The sequence below is a fragment of the Aristolochia californica genome, unplaced genomic scaffold (assembly GCF_029961685.1).
Source record: "Aristolochia californica isolate CCGP_79_NKW_82.1479 unplaced genomic scaffold, dmAriCali1.0.hap1 SCAF_8, whole genome shotgun sequence".
Classification (NCBI taxonomy): domain Eukaryota; kingdom Viridiplantae; phylum Streptophyta; class Magnoliopsida; order Piperales; family Aristolochiaceae; genus Aristolochia; species Aristolochia californica.
Window position 1 is genome coordinate 8015889 of NW_027182279.1, and position 20649 is coordinate 8036537.

At 38.4% G+C, this 20649-nt stretch overlaps 2 pseudogenes; one reads left to right on the forward strand and one right to left on the reverse strand.

Moving 5' to 3' along the window:
* Window positions 1-710: 710 nt before the first annotated feature.
* LOC137938260 (2-(3-amino-3-carboxypropyl)histidine synthase subunit 1-like) lies at window positions 711-17516 on the forward strand (annotated as a pseudogene).
* A 2546-nt stretch (window positions 17517-20062) lies between these two features.
* LOC137939637 (5S ribosomal RNA) lies at window positions 20063-20181 on the reverse strand (annotated as a pseudogene).
* Window positions 20182-20649: the final 468 nt, after the last annotated feature.

Below are 20649 nucleotides of genomic sequence, written 5' to 3' on the forward strand. Positions count from 1 at the left end.
CGTCTTCTTCTTGTGTTCTCCTCCCGAAAGCGAGAAAAAATTCTCTCCTCATTCCTGGCCTCCAAATAAGCCTGAAATTCTTCGCATCCTCACAAAGTACAGTAATCGAAGCAATGAAGAAATACGTAAGCATCCAACCACTTTAAGCGCCAACTCGTCGAAAGAATCTCTGCGGAATTTGTCTTACAAAATTTCTGGCAAACGGGAAGAAGCGAAACAGAGATTGGAATTTCCCAAGGGAATGGGACTGGTGTGCGAAGAAGCATCAGACAGAAAAATTGAGACGCAACCCACAGTTGATCACTCGCATAATCTGTGGCTCGTCTGTGAGATGGAATCTCAGGGAAGCAATAGCGCTTGTCTTCCAATTTCTTACATGAATCTGTTTCAGCAGTCTTAGACGGGGCTTGGTCTTCATTCCGATCAATTGTTTGGGGGTAAGACTCAGAGCTCCTCCAACACAAATCTCGGATTCAAATTTTATCGAACGGTAACATGAATGGGTTCGGGTTCAATGGAAGTGGATGAGAGCAGGGGTTATCCCCAAATTTTTCACACACACGACAGGTTTTACAGAAATTTTGTGAAGTAAAGGTTTTATAGAAGAATTCTATGTTATGTAAGTAAAGCATATTGGTTCATGCTGTATTTTTTACTCTTCAAGTATTTTGTTTGTTCCGATTCGCTTCTCATTGTTTTCTCTATAAAAGATGAGTCTGCCATTGGTAACTGTCGTGACTTTCTTGGAAATCTTCTTTCACGTAGCTTTCTAATCACCTGTCGTGACTTTCTTGGAAATCTTCTTTCATGTAGCTTTCTAATCAGATGGAACCCGACACTGCCCTTTCCTCCAAAAACCCGAGACTCCCTCCTAAGCGTTTGTTTCTTCAGAAATCAAGTCCCTGATTCGATTCTTAACAATCCTTCCCTCAATACTGCAGTTTCCCTGCTCCCCTCAAATTATAACTTCAAAATTCATAAATCAATATGGCGAATTGTAAGTGTCACCCTTCAATTCCCCGAAGGTCTCCTCAGTATGGTATTGATATCATTGTTCCACATTCTAAACCTACAATTAGGGCATTTCGATATGATCCATATCTCAAAATTTTCTTCTTGGAAGAATATGATCTCAATGGGATGAAACAAACTCAGGGGAAGTGCATCTCCTACAATTCTTATTAGTGTTGTAGTTGATGCTGTTGTATTTGTTGCAGATGGTATATTCCATCTAGAGGCATTTATGATAGCAAACCCCCATATTAGGGCATTTCGATATGATCCATATCTTAAAGTTTTCTTCTTGGAAGAATATGATCTCAATGGGATTCAACAAGCTCAGAAAAAAGAAATATTGAATGCAAGGAAAGCTAACTCCTGGGGTATAGTTCATGGGACGCTCGGGCGACAGTCCATATATACCTCATGCTTCCAAACTCTGTTGGGCAACTTGTTCCCTATATTGACCTGCTCAACCAAGAGATCGAGCATTTTTTCTCAACCAAGAGATTGAACATTTTTTTGTCTTTTTTTAAGATCCACATGTTAAAATATCGAGCAATTTGTGGTCTTCTTACAACCATTTATAATCTAAATCCGAGATGGTCCTCATCAAACCACAAAAAATAAAATACCATGTGGTGGATATTTATAACAGCTGAATCGCCTCTCCACATGGCAAAGTCATTCTATAGCAATTCAATAATTTTCAATAATATTCTAAAACATTTCAAAATTAACCAAACTATTTCCATTGTAGATACACTAAACACTGCAAAAACACACTTATCAACTCCAAATGCACCAAACATCCCTGGTAGAGCCCCATATGATTTCGCAGTCACTACAAACTGTACCTCGTCCGTGATGGGGGTCGGGTTTCGTCGGCTAATGGACGCCTGTGTAGGTTACTCAGCATTGTTTGAACTGGACTCAACACCCCAATGCCCTAAACCCTATTAACCCTAAACCCTAATTCTTGAACCCGAACCTAAACCCTAAACCCTAACCTTAAAACCCCTAAAAGCCCTAAAACCCAAAAACTGAAAATCTGAGAACCCTAAAAAAATAAAAAATAAAAACTAAACCCTAAAATACCAAGCACCGAACCCTAAATATAATAAGCCCTAACCCTAATCCCGATATTAAACCATATGAAGACAAAATAGAATCATAAACCCCAACCCTAAATCCCACAATTAAGAAACAATTAATACACATTACGCACAAAAATTAAAATTAAATCAATTATAACACTAAATAATAAAAAAGTCAGGCTTTAAGCATACCTTCTTAAATTTGGGAAAAATCATAGTCGAAGGGTGAAATCGAAGTCGAATCGAAGTAGAATTGAAGAAATTGACGCTGAAATGTCAAAAATCAAAGAAAATCGAAATTGAAATGGGGGAAATCAAATGAAATCAGGAGGTATTTTGGGCGAAGAGAGAATAGCTATAGGGACAAGGGAGTGGGAGGCCGAGAAAACATTCGCAACGAGAGGGAGAAGGAAGAAGGGAGACAAAGGACGAAAGGAGGAAAAAAATTTCGGAGGAAGAAGAGACGAGAGAAGAATTAGACTAAGAGAGGGAAGAGTGCAAAAGAGAGACTGAAAAGAAAAAATTCGACAAGGGTTTTTAGGCATCCCGTCCACTAACGATGTCAGGAGATGAACCGAGTAATGCGGCTGAAGTTCATCTCCTGCGTGAGTTGACTAACCCCTCTTATTAGAACTGAAGTCAATTACTTTGTGTGTTATTTTCCTAGAGTGAGCACAAAGGTGATCTGAAATCTGTCAGCATTAGCATCATTAACTAAAATTGAAACTGAGCTGATGGGTTAGTTCATTGGAGAAAGAGAATAGAAACTGATTCTTATTACATTAACTGAAATTGCAAAAGTGTTTTAGCTTGCCTATCTTACTCAAAAAATTTTCTTTCTACCACATTTATCAAAATGCAAAATTTTATTGATCACAGCTGTTTGTGTTACCCTCTCCATCCTACCAATCCCTTTCCTGGCTTCCTTCTTCCCTCGTGTTCTGTCGGTCTTTTCCACATTCTTTCCATAAAATAAAATAAAAAATTCAAATCTTAAGAAAAAATTGAGATATAAAAAATTAAAAAGGAGCACTATGTCATTGGATTAAAGAAATAAAACATTCTCCGACCGTGTCAAAACTTAACCGCACTACATTAATAATGGAAAACAAAAAAAAATCGTAGTTTTTTCCCTCTTCACTTCTACCCGAACATTTCGAGCCGTTAAAAAAGAAAACAAACTATATATACAAATACGTTTTGCTGCCCCTACCAATGAGAGCACGGAACACCGGCGCACACAACACCGGTCTCTACTCTGTTCCCTCGTGCCGCTCTCGGCTGCTAACAGCCAGGCATCTCGTCCGTCTAGGACTTTACTCACATCCCCGCACCGTCGTCTCCTTCCTCAGCTGCCATTGTCGCCGGTGTGCGTCCGACGAGCACAGCATGTCGGTGTACATAGGCTTCCATTAAAACATCTCTCTCTCTCTCTCTCTCTCTCTCTCTCTCTCTCTCTCTCTCTCTCTCTCTCTCTCTCTCTCTCTCTCTCTCTCTCTCTCTCTCTCTCTCTCTCTCTCTCTCTCTCTCTCTCTCTCTCTCGGTGCTCTATGACTGCTCCTCTCGGCTGCCGTTCGACGCATTGTCTAGTGTTCATTGCCACCCACCGAAGCAACGTCTCTCGAACGAGAATCAGTTATGCGCAACGACAGTCTCTAGGCAACTGGAAGTGAGGAACAAGACCAACCGGGAGTCGGGAAGAAAATACGCACAAAACATCGATGGTTCGAAGCCAGAGCACACAACGAGCCCCGTCGTTCGACTCCGATCGTAGACGATCCCCTCTGCAGACCCGAACGACGGCTGATGGCTGGTTGTAATCCTTTTCTTCCCATGGGCACATCTTTTCCCACTAACATGATGTCACCTCCAACACACTTAGCAACCTATACTCTGGCGCACCGGTGTAGTCATCCTGTCTGGTCGGGGACGCTATTCGGAAGCATCACTACCTCTCTTGGACGCTGTCTTGTTGGGGAGCACTAGTGTGATTGAGATCCTCTACGCACACAACGTATTGACAGTCGCACGTGCCAACACTGGCAATCGAAGAAACGCAGGGCTCATAAGGCCTCATCGTAAGTCTACATCCTCCTCTACTAAAAAATGATACATAATTTTTATTTTTATTTACGGCATAATAAAAATATAGACAACATTTTACAAAAAAAATAATGGAATTTTAATCAAGACGAGAGATTCCAAATGTAAATCAGAAATTCTAAGGCAATATAATATTCATAAAAAGAAATCTTAAACCCAAGATGCATACCTTCAGTCATGGTAGACAAAATTCCAGGAATTTTGGAAAGTAACTTGTTGAAGGAGAAAACTCAGGCTTATTTCTAGACCAAATTCCATTTAACGTATAATCCAAACTCAGGCTCACTATCCTTACATCTATGGGAAACTACTTAGTAATGGGTTTGTTGGAAGATGGGCTCAAGCCCACGAGCTCAAGACAAGAAGCCCACACGTCAAAGGAGTGGCATATGTGTAAAATATGTTACATTCCATAAATATGGCATAGAAGTGTATATATGTGTTCCTTTTATGTATTTTGTTTTATCAAGTTGTAGCCCTAAGGGCGTTGTAAAACTATAAATAAAGGCATTGGCTAAGAGGTAGAGCATTAAAACACTCTCCTCTCTTTCCACAAATTCGTCTAGCCCTCATTTTTGTTTTTGACGCAACCCTCTTCTCCCTTAATCCAAACTCTCTCCATCCTACCAATCCCTTTCCTGGCTTCCTTCTTCCCTCGTGTTTTGTCGGTCTTTTCCAAATTCTTTCCATAAAATAAAATAAAAAATTCAAATCTTAAGAAAAAATCGAGATATAAAAAATTAAAAAGGAGCGCTATGTCATTGGATTAAAGAGATAAAACATTCTCCGACCGTGTCAAAACTTAACCGCACTACATTAATAATGGAAAACAAAACAAAATTGTAGTTTTTTCCCTCTTCACTTCTACCCGAACATTTCAAACCGTTAAAAAAGAAAACAAACTATATATACAAATACGTTTTGCTGCCCCTCCCAATGAGAGCACGGAACACCGGTCTCTACTCTCTTCCCTCGTGCCACTCTCGACTGCTAACAGCCAGGCGTCTCGTCCGTCTGGGACTCTACTCACATCCCCGCACCGCCGTCTCCTTCCTTAGGTGCCATTGTCGCCGGTGTGCGTCCGACGAGCGCAGCACATCGGTGTACACAGGCTTCCATTACAACATCTATCTCTCTCTCTCTCTCGATGCTTTGTGACTGCTCCTCTCGGATGCACTTCGACGCATTGTCTAGTGTTCATTGCCACCCACCGAAGCAACGTCTCTCGAACAAGAATCAGTTATGCGCAACGACAGTCTCCAAGCAACTGGAAGTGAGGAACAAGACCAACCGGGAGTCGGGAAGAAAATGCGCACAAAACATTGATGGTTCGAAGCCAAAGCACACAACGAGCCCCGTCGTTCAACTCCCTTCGTCGACGATCCCCACTGCAGACCCGAACGACGGCTGATGGCTGGTTGTAATCCTTTTCTTCCCACGAGCGCATCTGATCCCACTAACATGATGTCACCTCCAACACACTTAGCAACCTACTCTGGTGCACCAGTGCAGTCATCCTGTTTGGTCGGGGACGCTATTCGGAAACATCACTACCTCTCTTGGACGCCGTCTTGCTGGGGAGCACCAGTGTGATTGAGATCCTCTAGGCACACAACGTATTGACAGTCGCACGTGCCACCACTGGCAATCGAAGAAACGCGGGGCTCATAAGGCCTCATCGTAAGTCTACATCCTCCTCTACTAAAAAACGACACATAATTTTTATTTTAATTTAGTGTATAATAAAAATATAGTCAACATTTTACAAAAAAATTAATGGAATTGTAATCAAGATGAGAGATTCCAAATGTAAATCAGAAATTCTATGGCAATATAATATTCATAAAAAGAAATCTGAAACCCAAGATGCATACCTTCAGTCATGGTAGACAAAATTCCAGGAATTTTGGGGAGTAACCTGTTGATGGAGAAAACTCATGCTTATTTCTAGACCAAATCCCATTTAACGTATAATCCAAACTCAGGCTTAGTATCCTTACATCTATGGGAAACTACCTATTAATGGGTTTGTTGGAAGATGGGCTCAAGTCCACGAGCTCAAGACAAGAAGCCCACACGTCAAAGGAGTGGCATATGTGTAAAATATGGTACTTTCCATAAATATGGCATAGAAGTGTATATATGTGTTCCTTTTATGTATTTTGTTTTATCAAGTTGTAGCCCTAAGGGCATTGTAAAACTATAAATAAAGGCATTGGCTAAGAGGTAGAGTATTGAAGTACTCTCCTCTCTTTCCACAAATTCTTCTAGCCCTCATTTTTGTTTCATTTGAGGTAGAATTCCAGCACATGTTGTTGTATCTTCTCCTACTTAAGGTTGCTCATGGGTTTGTGTTATGTTGTTGGATGCCCATTATATGTTTGATGAAATTCCTGCTGTCATTTACTCTTTGTAGTTCCCTTTTTTTTAACTTCAACAATTGAATTTTTTTTACGTTGAAGTTTCCCATGAGCTGAAGAAAAATCTCTTCCAAGTGTCTTGGTTTGCCGTTAAATCTTCTCTAAATTTTTGTCTATTGTTCGTTTGTGTTGGAGTTTGGATTAAAGCCTAATCGATTGCATCTACTTTCTTCTCTTTGTTCTTATGAATACAAGAGAAGTTGAGTGATGGCTGGATGTTATTATCACTTTCTAAAGGTACAAATTTGTTGATAATTTGGTGTTTGCCCTCGTGAAAGAAATTGGTTCTTGTTCTCTTTTGTTGGTGACTGATTTGGTCTACGGGTTCTTCAAATTACATTGAGTCGTTGTTCTTTGAAGAAGGCTTTTTCCCTTGACCTCCATATTTTACTTACCTCATCATGGAAATTGGATACAATAGTAATAAGAGTGATATACTTCGTATTACTACAATTCCACTTAGAGGTCTTTCCAATTACATGAGCTGGTCACAATCGGTTCGGAGGGTTCTTATTACTCGTGACCTCTTGAGCCACGTTGTTAACTTTCCTCCTCCGATTGAAGAAGAAGATGCGTCCTACCACAAGTGGGTTAAGGACGATAACATGGTGATAAGTTGGCTCATTAATAGCATGGAAGAGTAGGTGGCCAACAATGTGCTCCACTTGGAAACTGCCAAGAACATATGGGACACTTGTGCCAAGCTTTACTCAAGCACTACTTCATTACAAAAAATATATGATGTCTTACAAAACATTCTGCATACGAAACATGGAGATAATATTCATGAATTTTTTGTACGGTTTTGAGGTCTTCTTCAAGAATGGAAACTAGCTCAACCATATTCCACTGATATTTTCGTTCAAGAACGACAAATAGAAGCTTTGGCAGCAGCCATTTGCTTATTAAATTTAAACCATACCTTGAGGTGGCCAAAACTCAGCTTCTAAGTTCTTCTGTTCTTCCATCCTTTGATGATATTAGTGCTACATTACTTCAGATACTGGATCCATCCCCTCCTTCTCCTATTGATGTTCCATCGGCGATGCTCTCTGCCAATCGGGGAACATCTTCCTCATCCTGAGGACGGGGCAGAAATATGAGAGGGGGTCGAACTATGAGAGGGGCTGAAAATAGAGGTGGTAGAACGGGTCAGAATTCTTTCCGTACTGAGCCTCAACTTTGTACTTATTGTGGCCGTCAAAACCACCTAGTGGCATCATGCCGGAAACTTCATGGCAAGCCTAATTGGACCACAACTAACCCAGTCTCGGTTAACGTTGAGAAAAATGAAGATAAGGCTGGATCATCATCCGGAAATGTGACTCTTACGGCTGAGGACTATGCTACATTTCAAAAAATGAAGTCCTTCATGGAATCATCTATTCCCTCATCATGTACTGCTGCCACTACTATTGCCTCAAGTATGCTTTCTTCCTCTTCTTCCTCTTCCTCTTGGATCATCGACTCCGAGGCCTCCAAACATCTATCAGGTAACAAACACTTGTTGCAGTCCTTATCTCTTTGTTATCCTCATAAATTTGTTACTATTGCTGATGGTACCCAAACCAACGTCCTTGGCAAAGGTTTCTCCTCTTGTACTTCATCTATTCCCTTTCAGTTGTGAGGTTTGTCAATTAAGTGAACATGTTAGGAGTACATTTTCTCCTCGTCTTACAACTACAAGTACTGCTCCATTTGAGCTAATACATTCTGATGTATGGGGCCCTTTATGTGTCTCAAATATTACCCAAGTTAAATATTTTGTCATTTTTGTTGATGATTTTACTCGAGTGACTTGGGAGTGTTCCGAAATTTTTCCTTTGTTTAAAAATTTTCATGCTATGGTCTTAACACAATTTGGGAAGAAAATTCAAACCCTTAGATCTGATAATGGTAAGGAATACATGCCTCATGACTTCAAATCATTTTGTGAGAGTAATGGGCTTATTCATCAAACATCATGTGCCTATACTCCTCAACAAAATGGTGTTGCTGAAAGGAAGAATCGTTATCTTCTTGAAGTTGCTCGGGGCCTCCTCTACTCCATGAAGGTACCCTATTTCTATTGGCCTCATGCTATACTTACAACATGCTTTCTCATTAATAGGTTACCTTCATCAGTCCTTCATCATAAAACTTCTTACTCTGTGTTATTTAATGGTGAAAATCCTTTTTCTCTTCCTTTGAAAGTGTTTGGATGTACGTGTTTGTTCATGTTGCATCCCCACATAAAAATAAACTTGATCCTCGGTCTATGAGGTGCATTTTTTTGGGGTACTCTCGCACCCCCAGAAAGGTTATGTCTATTACAATCCTACCCTTAGGAGGATGTTTATCTCTAGGATGTGACTTTCTTTGAGGACACCCCCTTCTACTTCTCCCATGATGCTCCTCTAGGATGGACTTGTCCTTCTACTACTCCTTATCTGCTTATGCCGTTGAATCTTGAAGTGGATCCATCCTCTGATGCACCGGCCGTACCTTCACCTATGGAGTTGTCGGATCCACCCGAGGTAAGTCCTTCCCCTCCTATGTATGGGCCTGAATTTGATACTCGGCCTATTGCTTTAAGAAAAAAACGTCGCTCCTGTACTACTTCGCATCCTATCTCAAATTTTATGTCTCACCATCACTTGTCTTTCGAGTGTTTTCAGTTTCTTGCGTCCCTTTCCTCTACTTCCGTTCCGTAGACGTATCAGGAGGCCATGAGACATCCAGTATGGAAGGCGGCTATGGATGAAGAAATGCACGCCTTATACGAAAACCAAACCTGGTACTTAACATCACTCCGGAAAGGTAAAAGACAGGTTGATTGTCGATGGGTTTTTTTGGTGAAACATAATCCGGATGAATCGGTTGCTTGTCTTAAAGCTCAACTGGTGGCTAAGGGCTATACACAATACTATGGGATAGATTATGAGGAGACCTTCTCTCATGTTGCAAAATTGAATTTGGTACGCATCATCTTATCTTTTGCTTCTAACTCCTCATGGCCCGTCTATCAGTTGGATGTTAAAATGCTTTTTTAAATGGTGATATCAGTGAGGAAATTTATATGGTTCAACCACCTGGTTATGTGGTTGAGGGGGAGTCAGTACGCCAGTTAAAAAAGTCTTTATATGGGCTTAAGTAGTCCCCTCGGGCTTGGTTTGATAAATTTAGTCAAACACTCCTTCGGTTTGGTTTTCATCGGTGCTCAGTTGATCATTCTGTATATTATAAAGATACGGTCAAAGGAAAAAAATTATTGGCCGTATACGTGGATGATATCATCTGAACCGATGATGATGCTTTGAGCATACAAGAGGTGAAGCAGATGATATGTCATGAATTCAAGACTAAAGACCTTGGCAAGCTTAAATATTTTTTGGGTATAGAAGTTCTTCAATCCAAGCATGGGATAATATTGTCTCAAAGGATATATGTCTTGGATCTCCTTGAAGAAACAGTAATGAAGGGTTGTAGACTAGTTGACACACCTATGGATAAAAATTTAAAATTATGTGCCACAAATGAAGAAGATATTGATATTGGCAAATATCAAAGACTCAAGGGAAAACTGATTTAGCTCATGGTAACTAGGCTAGACATATCATATGATGTAAGTGTGGAGAGTCAATTCATGCACAAACCAAAAATTACCCATTGACAAGCTTTAGAGAGAATATTACGTTATCTAAAAGGAGCTCTAGGAAGAGGATTGCTGTATAAAAAACATGGGCACTTCAACATAGAAGGCTTCTCAGATGCAGATTGGGCCGGATCTCCTGATGATAGAAAATCAACATCAGGATATTGTACTCTAGTTGGGGGAAACTTGGTTACATGGAAAAGTAAGAAGCAAAATGTGGTTGCAAGATCTAGCGCCGAAGCAGAATACCAAGCTATGGCCCATACCGTTAGTGAACTTTTATGGGTCAAGATTCTTCTTACCGAACTAGATTTTTATAAAAAGGGGTCCTTGAATCTACATTTTGATAATCAAGCAGCCATTCATATCACTTCAAATCCAGTTTTTCATGAAATAACTAAACATATTGAGGTGGATTGTCATTTCATACAGGAGAGGTTTCAAGCAGGAATAATCTCTCTCAAACATGTGTCATCTCAAGAGAAAGTAGCTAATATTCTCACTAAACCCATTACATCTAAAATCCTATCATTTATATGTGGCAAGTTGGGTATTTATGATGTCTTTTCTCCTCCCTGCTTGAGGAAGAGTATTGGAAGATGGGCTCAAGCCCACGAGCTCAAGACAAGAAGCCCACACGTCAAAGGAGTGGCATATGTGTAAAATATGGTACTTTCCATAAAGATGGCATAGAAGCGTAAATATGTGTTCCTTTTATGTCTTTTGTTTTTATCAAGTTGTAGCCCTAAGGGCATTGTAAAACTATAAATAAAGGCATTGGCTAAGTGGTAGGGTATTGAAGCACTCTCCTCTCTTTCCACAAATTCGTCCAGCCCTTATTTTTCTTTTTGACGCAACCCTCTTCTCCCTTAATCCAAACTCTCTCCTTCCTCGTTCTTCTTCTTCTCTTCTCCTTCTCTCTTCTTTTTCTTCTTCTTTCTTGTTGATCTAAAGTTCCGTTCATGATATCCTAAATTTTATAAGGTTAAACCTAAAAAAGGGAAACAACTATCAAAGGGGTCATGGGCCATTCTAAAAGGAAGGAGTGGAGGAAGAGTCATGAGATGCTTGGTAATGGGATTATAGAGATAGTAACTGAGTTTGAGATTAGCATGGATTTTCTTGCACTAGAAGATGACCCCATTGCATGAACCCATATTCTTTATGTTGTAATGTGAAGGGAAGATGAGGGACTCATGGAGCGTGAGTGCCCCTTTGTCGTCAAAGCGACAAAACATACATTCACGTATGAAGCCATAGTCTTTGTATTTGAGATAGGCAAAACCGAAGTCAATTGATTTGGCAGTGAAAGAAACTAACTTTCTTGATCATATTTTGCCGTTTCTTTAAAATAACCTCACACTTGAGTTGTCATTTCTTGGGCTGACGTGAAAGAATTTCAAGTGAGATGTCTTTGTTGAGGACTGTGGAGCTAGGTCCTCTGCACATGACTCTGTTGCTGAAATAGAGACGGTTTGCGAATAGAGTCCCTTGTTAGGAAGACTTTGTCTCTATTGCCAAAAGAGGGACGTTGCGTGTAGAGAGTCTTGCATTTCATTGTTTGTTCAATATTGAGAATAATCATAATTTGTTGCATTTTTTTGTGATCTCTCGTTTGCTTAGACAAAGAGGGGGCGAGGGCACATAGAATACATTTTGAAAAGATTTTTGGCAGGAAAAAGGTAGGTCTGTTGCGCACTTTGGGCGGTCGATCAGGAATGGTAGGTCACCTCATTGTTGGCAAGCCGCATGTGCTCTTTCGTGAATTGCGTAGCGACTTGCGAGTGGGGGTGGAAGCAGAAAAATGGCAAAAAAGATTTGACTGGCACTATGTTGGATCGACAACGTTGCCATCATCGCAGTCAGAGCTGCTGTACGACGCCACTGCCGTCGCCGTTGCCGGTGCTGTAGGGCGGGACTTCGACTCCGTTTCTGAAACAGAAACAGAGTGTGAAATAGAGTCTCTCGGCAGAAAGAGAGACTGGAGAAGAACGACGACGTTGTCGTTGCTGTTGCCGGAGTTACTGTTCGTTGCCATTGCCATCGTCGTTACCCGTGCTATTATTCAACACTTTTGTGGGAAGAACAGAGTCTGGGACTTACCGGAACAGAGAGGTTTACGACGCTCCCTCAGGATTTTTTATCGGTACCTATGTGTCCACCAGCAAGATGAAGCATGGAGAAGTTTCGGTCTCGTCGAAACTCGTTGAGCCGAAATAGAGAGGACTCTCTTGGGTTGTATTTCTGGTGTGAGAAACAGACTGTATTGTGATTATTCAACTGATCAATAAAATTCTCTACAGCTCCCGTGGACGTAGGCAATTTATCGAACCACATAAAATATTGTATCGTGCATGATTACATGTTGCTTGTCTTGTTTTCATCCACGATTTTTTCGTAACAATTGGTATCAGAGCCGAAAGATTATAAGAAAATTGTGTACAAGGACAAGTCCAATACAGTTGCTGAAGCAGCTCCTATGGAGTGCGACTTTATTAGACTGGATGACCTACCAGAGGCCTCAGTGCAATGCAGAGATACGAGTGACAAGGAGAGTGGGTCCAGTGCACCACCTCCTATTATTCCATAGTCAGATCTAGAGACGTCCACTCCTACAACTACAGTTCACATGTTAGTAAGGACTATTCATCCTCCACAGCGTTTCTCACCAACTTTGATTTATATTTTGTTGACAGATGGTAGAGAACCACAAAGTTACGAAGAAACCTCTCAAGATGACTATTCTAGAAAGTGGGAGCTAACCATGAAGGATGAGATGGATACCCTATTAGGGAATCAGACATGGGAGTTGACAAAACTTCCACAAGGGAAGAACCCTATTAATATGTTGACAAAGGGTGTTATTCTTGAGAAACTGAAGTTGTGCGCAGCTTCAGTGGGTCTTCTAGTATGAAAACAGGGGTAGTGAGTTGCAGAGATGGAGGATATCATGTTTGAGGAAGAGGGCGATGCAGTTGGTGTACCAGTATCCAAGTGGGAGAATTGTTGAGGACTGTGGAGTCTGGTCCACTGCACACGACTCTGTTGCCGAAATAGAGACGGTGTACGAACAGAGTCCCTCGGCATGAAGACTTCGTCTATGTTGCCGAAACAGAGACATTGCACGTAGAGAGTCTCTCAAGAGGAAACTGCGACTCTTTTTGTGAAATAAAAACCATCAGGTTTCCGAACAGGGTCAGGGTAAAAAATAGAGAGCGATAGAGGAGCTCTCAAAAAAATAGTAGGGTTTTTTTGAGAGACCTTCAGGCAATGCCGTGGTTAGGAGAAAGAGTGCTCAGAGGCTCGACGCCGTTGCCGAAGCTGTAGTACGACGTCGCTGCCGTCGCCGTTGCCGGTGCTGTACGGCGGGACTTCGACTCTATTTCTGAAACAGAAATAGAGTACGAAATAGAGTCTCTCGGCAGAAAGAGAGACTCGAGAAGAACGACGACGTTGTCATCGCTGTTGTTGGAGTTACTGTTCGTTGTCGTTGCCATCGCCGTTACTGGTGCTGCTATTTGACACTGCTATCGGAATAACAGAGGCTGGGACTTACTGAAACAAAGAGGTTTACAGAACTCCCTCGGGATTTCATATCAGTGCCTGTGTGTGCACTAGGAAGACAAAGCGGGGAGAAGTTTTGGTCTCGCCGAAAGTCGTTGAGACGAAATAGAGAGAAGACTCTCGCGGGTTGTATTTCTTGTGTGAGAAATAGACTGTATTGTGATTCTTCAATTTTTCTATAAAATCATCTACATCTCCCATGGCCGTTGGCAATTTTCAGAACCACGTAAAATATTGTGTCGTGCATGATTACTTGTTACTTGTCTTGTTGTCATCGACGATTTTTCCCTAACAGTCTTTGGGCAAGCTGACCTCCATTAAAACAATATAAGAGTAGTAGGTCAATCCCTAAGATGCAAGAATAGAGCAAGATCTGACAACAAAGATGGAAAATGTGGACTAAAGGAAGATGGTATGATCCGGCAATGCTACTAGGCAAAAGAGAGCAAGTCCTATCTGTGTTATATATAAACCGAAGAGGCTACCTTTTCTAGTTTGATTAGGAATCCTTGTTTCCCTAGAGTTTCCTTTTACGTAATACTTGCTAAACATGGAGCTCTACTTTCCTTGATATTTCGCTGACTGGAGATTTCACAGTTGATAGTTTTTATGTCATGATGTAGGACTGGTGCCAGTATTTTGAATTTTTGTCATCTATAGATGCACCTTGTTGTGCTATGTAGAAAAAGTAAAAGGATCGATTGAAAAAAGTTTAGAATTATGCAATTGAACCATAATTCTCAATAAATAAAATTATATTTTAATCTACAACATTCAAAAGAAGAAATTCATTAAATACTACTTTGAATTGTTGTAGCTTTAAATTTTTTATGTAATTATTAGATAGATTAATTAAATATTACTTTATAGGTGGGGTACCATTGCACAAAAGTAAAATTTTCTCACAAAAATTATAGAAAATGAATTGATCAAAACTTGAAATTTTAGTGGTTTTAAGAAATTCTCACTCAATATGCCCTACATGAAGGTTGTTGTTGTCCAATCTAATTACACCAATTAGAAACTCATGTAATAAGAAGGATTTTGTGGAAATTTATTATTATTTTTATTATATTTCAAGGAATTGTACTCGAATATTGGATTTAAAATTTTTATTTACCTGAATAATGACTTTTTAAACTTTTTCCCAAATTATTTGATTTCAACCTTTGGAATCCTCATACGATCTGTCAACTTCCAACGTACTAAAGCTTGTCCATATAGCACCATGCCAGCCCATCCTTTAAAACCTAAAATTCCTCCTTTCCCCATTCTCTTTCCTCTTTCCACTTTCCTTAATGGACATGCTGATGTGGCGCCATTTGGACAAGCTCTGTTGACATGGGTAAATATAAAAAGCCTAAAGAAGAAAAGATTAAAGGAAAAATACAAAAATAATAAAATTTAAAATACAAAAGGGAAAGAAAGGAATTACAAAAAAAGTAAAAAATGAAATAATAATAAAAAGTGAACATAGAAAAAAATAATAATGGTAGGAAAAGTAATTAGTCACAAAAATAAAAAATAACTAATAAAACTAAAAAAATTATTTGAATCAATTAATAATGAAATAATTATTTAATTATATAAATAGAAAAGGTGATATTAATTAGTTAATTAAGTAAGTCCTGCATGTTTGATTAAATAGTTGATTAGTTATATAATTAATTATATCAATTGGCCAGTTAATTACCACAAATCATCATGTAATTGATTATTTTCTTACCAAATCAGTAATTATTAATCAGTAAATGTATAAATATAAATTAATCAACTAGTATTAGTTGCAGTCAAATAGTAAATTATTCTAGTTCTTCATACCAACTCCATTGGAATGTGTTCCATTAATTAAATAATTATGTAATTACTTCCTATTCAATTAAATAATTGATTATTTATTACATTAAATAGGTCAATTGGCCAATTTACTACCACAAATCATGGGTTTTTAATTATTTCTTACCTAATCAATACTTAATTAATTAGTAAATATATTATTCTAATTAGCTAGTATTAGCAATCATCAAATAGTATGTCATTGTGGTTTTTACAGACTCCATTAATCCTACAAAAAATATTAATTAGTTAATTATATAATAAGAATGTGTTCACTTAATTAGATAATTAAGTAATTACTACCTATTTGATTAAATAATTGATTAGTTATTACATTAAATAAGAAATCTTACTTAAGAAATCTTTTGATTCTATCAGTTTTTAGTAATAGTGATTTACTTTGTTTCATATTAGGAGTTCTATTCAAGTTTTAAGTGGATAGGTTTAATTTTATTTTGATTTTGTGAGTTTTCTCTATTATAAATAGAGAAACAATGTACTCATTATACAATCAATTAATTTTTTTCTCTCTTAATATTTTAAGAATCAATTCCTATGCCTAATATTTTTAATGACTCAAATAAAACAAATAGCAAATAAAACATAGTATAAAACTAAGATATCCAATTATAACTTCATAACATGAACTAAAAGCATGGTTCTCCTCATTTGTGCTAATGTAACTCATGACATTACCAAAGGATTTCATGAAGAACAACAAATAGAATAACCAGAAACGTGTCAGTACTTTATCATCTTGAGTCTAATAAATTAATCTTATAAAAAAGAAATATAACATGAGATGAAAAGCAGATATGAAAGAGTCATATATGTCCAACCAAGAGAAAATGTTATGACTTTGCTAATGAAAGAGTCATATATGTCAGTGCTATGTCATAGAAGAAGATGACCAATAAAGAGCAGATAAGGAGAGTGACAATGGGTAGAACCAAGAGAGATTGCCAAGTAGTTTATGAATAGGCTTGTTGAAAATCAATAAACATTGGGATCAGGCGATTTTTGTAGATGTAGGCAATATACTACTATCTCACTTTGAAGCAAAGTAGTCACTACAAAAAAAATCATAATTTGTTGCTGTTTTTGTTATCTCTTTGACAATGAGGGGCCGAGGGACATTATACATGCATAGAGAATCCATTTTTAAAAGATTTTTGGCGTGAAAAAATGTAGGTCGGTTAGGCATTTGGGTGAGAAATAAACCCTCAAAAGGGTCGCCCTTCAATTCCCTGAAGGTCTCCTCATGTACTCACTTGTTCTTTCCGACATTTTTGAAACCTTTGCTTCTGTTGATGAGTGCTTTATTCTGGTTGACATCACATATGGGGCATGCTGCTGTGTGGATGATTTTTCTGGAGCTTTTGATCCATTACGGGCATAGCTGTTTAGTCCCAATAGATTACACCAAAATCCTTGCTTTATATGTTTTCGTTGAAATAAAAATTGGTGTAGATTGCAGTGGGAGGGACCATCCAATTCTCAAAAGTTGTGAGAGCTGTTAAATCTGCTTTAGCTGACTCTGGTATTGATATCATTGTTCCACAATCTAAACCTTTGTCTTCAAGGGAAGTGCATCTCCTACAATTGCTAATAGTGTTGCAGTTGATGTTGTTGTATTTGTTGTATCCTAATAGTGTTGCAGATGGTAGATTCCATCTAGAGGCATTTATGATAGCAAATCCCCATATTAGGGCATTTCATTATGATCTATATCTCAAAGTTTTCTTCTTGGAAGAATATGATCTCAATGGGATGAAAGAAGCTCAGAAAAAAGCTATATTGAATGCAAGGAAAGCTAAGTCCTGGGGTATTGTAGTTGGGACGATCAGGCGACAGTCCATATAAACCTCATGCTTCCAAACCCTGTTGGGCAACTTGTTCCCTATATTGACCTGCTCGACCAAGAGATTGAACATTTTGTTGTCTTCTTCGAAGATCTAAATGTCATAATATTGAGCAATTTGTGGACTTCTTACAACCATTTATAATCTAAATCCGAGATGGTCCTCACCAAACCAAAAAAAATAAAATACCGAGTGATGGATATTTATAACACCTAAATCTCCTCTCCACATGGTAAAATCATTCTATAGCACTTCAATAATTTTCAACAACATTCTAAGACATTTCCAAATTAACCAAACTATTTCCATTGTAGATACACTAAACATTGCAAAACCACACATATCAAGTCCCAATTTACCGAACATCCCTAGTAGAGCACCATATGATTTCACAGTCACTACAGACTGTACCTCGTCAGTGATGGGGGTCGGGTTTCCTTGGCTAATGGACGCCTTTGAAGGCGACTCAACATTGTTTGAACTGGACTCAACACCCTAAACCCTATTAACCCTAAACCCTAATTCTAGAACCAGAACCTAAACCCTAAACCCTAACCATAAAACCCCTAAAAGCACTAAAACACAAACACTGAGAACCCTAAAATTTTTTAAAAAATGACTAAACACTAAAAATACAATAAACTCTAAACCTAAACCCTAAAATACCAAGCGCCAAACCCTAAATACACTAAACCCTAACCCTAATTCCGAAATTAAACCCTATGAAGACAAAATTGAACCATAAACCCCAACCCTAAATCCCACAATTAAGCAACAATTAATACACATTACGCACAAAAATTAAAATTAAATCAAATACAACACTAAAATAATAAAAAAAAGTCAGGGTGTAGGCATACCTTCTTAAATTTGGGGAAAATCGTAGTCAAAGGAGTAGAATTGAAGAAATCAATGGCGAAATATAAAAAATCAAAGAAAATCAAAATTGAAATGGGGGAAATCAAACAAAATCAGGAGGTATTTTGGGCGAAGAGAGAATAGCTACAGGGAGAAGGGAGTAGGAGGCCAAGAGGACGTTCACAACGAGAGGGAGAAGGGAGAAGGGAGATGGAGGATGAGAGAGAGGAAAACAATTTCAGAGGAAGAAGAGACTAGAGAAGAATTAGACAGAGAGAAGGAAGAGTGCAGAAGAGAGACTGAAATGAAAAAATTCGACGAGGGCTCAACGCATCCCACGTGCTTCATCCGGATGATTCTCAATATTCTATAGAATCCGAATTCCAGAAATTAAACCGTAGAGATGATATTTGAGTTCTTTTGATTCATCAACATGAATCATGCGCTAGTGTTCCACTAACAATGTCAGGAGATGAACAGAGTAATGTGGTTGAAGTTCATGTCCTACGTGAGTTGACTAATCCTATTAGAACTTAAGTCAATTACTTTGTGTGTTGTTTTCCTAGAGTGAGCACAAAGGTGATCTGAAATTTGTCTGCATTAGCATCATTTAGGCTGAAAATTCAATCTTCTTCATATCTAAAAACTATTTTCTGAGTTGATGGGTTAGTTCATTGGAGAAAGAGAATAGAAACTGATTTTTATTACATTAACTAAAATTGCAAAAATGTTTTAGCTTGCATATCTTACTCAAAAGTTTTTATTTCAACCACATTTATCAAAATGCCAAATTTTATTGATCGCACCCGTTTGTGTTACCCTCTCCATCCTACCAATCCCTTGGCTTCCCTCTTCCCCCGTGTTCTGTCGGTCTTTTCCACATTCTTTCCATAAAATAAAATAAAAAATTAAAATCTTAAGAAAAAATGAAGATATTAAAAATTAAAAAAACGCTATGTCATTGGATTAAATAAATAAAACGTTCTCTGGCCATCTCAAAACTTAACCGAACTACATTAACAATGGAAAACAAAAAAAAATCGTAGTTTTTTCCCTCTTCTCTTCTACCAGAACATTTCAAATCGTTAAAAAAGAAAACAAACTATATATACAAATACGTTTTGTTGCCCCTAACCTCAATATTATGAGGGAGAAATTAACTGGTGGCAAAGGAAAAAAAGGTAAAAAGGGGTGCAAAAGAGGACTTCTTAGGAGGTCACCCATCCAAGTACAACAATCGCCAAAACAAGTTTAACTTCGGAGTTTTGATGGGATTTAGTGTTGGTATGATCGCACCTGTTTGTGTTTCCCTCTCCATCCTACCAATCCCTTCCCCAGCTTCCCTCTCCCCCCGTATTTTGTTGGTCTTTTCCATATTCGCTCCATAAAATAAAATTAAAAATTAAAATGTTCAACAAAAATCAGGATATAAAAAATTATAAGTGTTTTGTCATTGGCTTAAAGAATAAAGTATTCATCGACCGTGTTGAAACTGAAAAAAACTACATTAAAAACGGAAAATAAAACAAAATCATACTTTTTTTTCTTTATTCCCATCTTCTCTTCTACCCAAACGTTTTGAATCGTTAAAAAAGAAAAAAAACTATATATACAAATATGTTTTGCCGCCTCTAACAGTAGCATTGCGAGGGAGAAATTAGTTGGTGGCAAAGGAAAAATGGGGAAAAAGGGGTGCTACACGAGGACTTCCTAAGAGGTCAACCATCCTAGTATTAGTCTCATCCAAGCGCGCTTAACTTCTGAGGTCTGATGGGATCTGGTGGATTGGTGCTAGTATGATCGAACTCGTTGTTGTTACCCTCTCCATCCTGCCAATCCCTTCCTCGGCTTCACTATCCCCCCGTGTTCTTTCGTTCTTTTCCACATTCCCTACATAAAATAAAATATAAATTATAATCTTATGAAAAAATTGAGATATAAAAAATAAAAAAGGAGCGCTATGTTGTTGGATTAAAGAATAAAACGTTCACCGTCTGTGTCGAAAGTGTAGCGAACTGCATTAATAAAGGAAAACTAAACAAAATCATTCTTTTTTTTCTTTTTTCCCCCCTTCTCTTCTACCCGAAAGTTTCAAACCGTAAAAAAAATATATATATATAAACAAATATGTTTTGTCACCCCTAACCGCAGCATTGCGAGGGAGAAATTAGCTGGTGGCAGTGGAAAATAGGGCAAAAAGGGGTGCAACACGAGGACTTCTCAGGAAGTCACCCATCCTAATTATATAACTAGAATGTGTTTAATTAATTAGATAA